Source organism: Lethenteron reissneri, chromosome 15 (assembly GCF_015708825.2).
Source record: "Lethenteron reissneri isolate LAM-NWPU_2019-01 chromosome 15, ASM1570882v1, whole genome shotgun sequence".
Taxonomy (NCBI): Eukaryota; Metazoa; Chordata; class Hyperoartia; order Petromyzontiformes; family Petromyzontidae; genus Lethenteron; species Lethenteron reissneri.
In genome coordinates, this window is record NC_083793.1 from 168558 (window position 1) to 171592 (window position 3035).

Consider the following 3035-nt stretch of genomic DNA (forward strand, 5'->3'; position numbering starts at 1 on the left):
ACATGACTTAGTACTTGGTGGCAAAACCCTTGTTGGCAATCACAGAGGTCAGACGTTTCTTGTAGTTGGCCACCAACCTAAAGATGATCCAAATAACTACCGACCTATCTCAATTTTGTCCCCGTTGATGAAAATTTGTGAAAAATTATTGAACTACCAAATTAGCAGTTTCCTGTCCGACAACAATCTATTACATCGAAAACAATCTGGGTTCCGAAAAAAATACAGCACCACATCTGCTGCATTAGACTCTCTGAATCACATTTACAGTAGCCTTGATAATAAGCAGTACTGCGCCTGTCTTTGTCTTGACTTGTCCAAAGCCTTTGATACAGTCGACCACAACACCCTGCTTAGTAAACTAAGTTGCCTCGGTTTCTCCAAACGCAGTGGAATGGTTAAAAAATTACCTCTCTTTTTGCACCCAAACTGTATTCATAGATAGTTGGAGGTCAAACAGTGTTAATATAACGAAAAGGGTTCCATCCTCGGCCCCCTCTTGTTCTCTCTTTATGTCAATGACTTGGGCACTGACCTGGATCATTCTAGGGTAAATCTTTTTGCAGATGACACGATACTGATTACTGCTGGCCGCTCTCCGGATGACGTGATTGCTAAGCTCCAGGGTGATTTCAACAAACTACAACATCAGCTAGTTGCTCTTAAACTAGTCCTGAATACCTCCAAAACCAAGGTGCTATGCTTCTCACCAGGACTAAAGCAGTAAGTTATTTTTCCCCAATTACATTCCTTAAATAATTATCAAATAGAGCAAGTCAAGATCTATAAGTATATTGGGGGCATTCTTGATTCAAGGCTGAATTTTGAAGATCACATTGATTATATTGGTAAAAAGACAAAAATAAAAATTGGTTTTCTGTATCGACACAAGCACTGCTTCCCCCCTATGTTACGTTTGGAATTGATAAAAGCTACCATACTGCCTCTACTTGATTACTGTGACATCGTGTATAAATCAGCCCCAAGTACTGTACTGAAGAAGCTTGACTCAATGTATCACTCGGCCTTAAGATTTGCATTGAACTGCCCATATAGGACTCACCACTGCGATCTCTACATTGGGTCAAACTTAACATCTCACAATGTTCAACGGCTTGTGCATCAGATCTTATTTATTCATGATGTACTTACAAAAAAATCCGCAGATTACCTGCTGGATCTCCTCTCTGTTTCAAAGAACAAATTTGACCTAAGGTCTTCGCTCATTTACCAGCTTCACATTCCCTATTGCCAAACAAATACTGGAGGAAGGGCCTTTGCTATTGATGCCCCCAGGGTCTGGAATGCTATTGCCAATAAACTGCAACTTGAATCACTACCTATGAGATCTTCACTCAAAACTGCTCTAGAGGACTTGTACACCCCTAGCTGCCACTGCAATTTAGTGGCCTAAAATACAATGTTTCACTCCGGATGATCGCTGCAAAGTATGCTCTGTGTTTTGATTTAGTGTGCTGATCTTAAAGGTGCATTGAAAAATGTTGACACTCCGACTGATGCTCCTGCTGTTGTGGAGTGACTCATGCAGCCAGCTATGGCTGCAGAGTTTGGTAGTACATGTTGTTTACATCGTTTATTGTGAAAATTCGGTCACAGTTCCTATGATCACTGTTTCATTGGTTTTATGGCTTCATTTTGGTGATTTCGAAAAGTTTTTCGGTTTGGCCATGTTTGTTTGTTGTAGTACAGAGTTAGACTGATGGCCTTAATCTAAGTTGTCTTGTGGTTGTTGTTGTTTGACTTGCATCCCACTGGAATTTTTGCACAGTGTTGGTGTACGGTGCTTTTTCTGCAATATTTTGCTGTCTTTTCTTGAATTTCTGTTTGCACATAGTCCCTTTAAGATGTTTTCCTGTTCATGTTTTTGTTTTTTGTTTGTTGCGGTTGCACCCGATTCAAGAGCCGAATGGCTCACAGGGCTATACCTAGTAAATGAAACTTGAAAACTTGAAACCAGGTTTGCACACATCTCAGGAGGGGTTTTGTCCCACTCCTCTTTGCAGATCTTCTCCAAGTCATTAAGGTTTCGAGGTTGACGTTTGGCAACTCGAACCTTGAGCTCCCTCCACAGATTTTCTATGGGATTAAGGTCTGGAGACTGGCTAGACCACTCCAGGACCTTAATGTGCTTCTTCTTGAGCCACTCCTTTGTTGCCTTGGCCGTTTGTTTTGGGTCATTGTCATGCTGGAATACCCATCCACAACCCATTTTCAATGCCCTGGCTGAGGGAAGGAGGTTCTCACCCAAGATTTTACTGTACATGGCCCCGTCCATCGTCCATTTGATGCGGTGAAGTTGTCCTGTCCCCTTAGCAGAAAAACACCCCCAAAGCATAATGTTTCCACCTCCATGTTTGACGGTGGGGATGGTGTTCTTGGGGTCATAGGCAGCATTCCTCCTCTTCCAAACATGGAGAGTTGAGTTTATGCCAAAGAGCTCCATTTTGGTCTCATCTGACCAAAACACTTTCACCCAATTGTCCTCTGAATCATTCAGATGTTCATTGGCAAACTTCAGACGGGCATGTATATGTGCTTTCTTGAGCAGGGGGACCTTCCGGGCGCTGCAGGATTTCAGTCCTTCACGGCGTAGTGTGTTACCAACTGTTTTCTTGGTGACTATGGTCCCAGCTGCCTTGAGATCATTGACAAGATCCTCCCGTGTAGTTCTGGGCTGATTCCTCACCGTTCTCATGGTCATTGCAACTCCACGAGGTGAGATCTTGCATGGAGCCCCAGGCCGAGGGAGATTGACAGTTCTTTTGTGTTTCTTCCATTTGCGAATAATCACACCAACTGTTGTCACCTTATCACCAAGCTGCTTGGCGATGGTCTTGTAGCCCATTCCAGCCTTGTGTAGGTCTACAATCTTGTCCCTGACATCCTTGGAGAGCTCTTTGGTCTTGGCCATTGTGGAGAGTTTGGAATCTCATTGATTGATTGCTTCTGTGAACAGGTGTCTTTAATACAGGTAACAAGCTGAGATTAGGAGCACTCCCTTTAAGAGTGTGCTC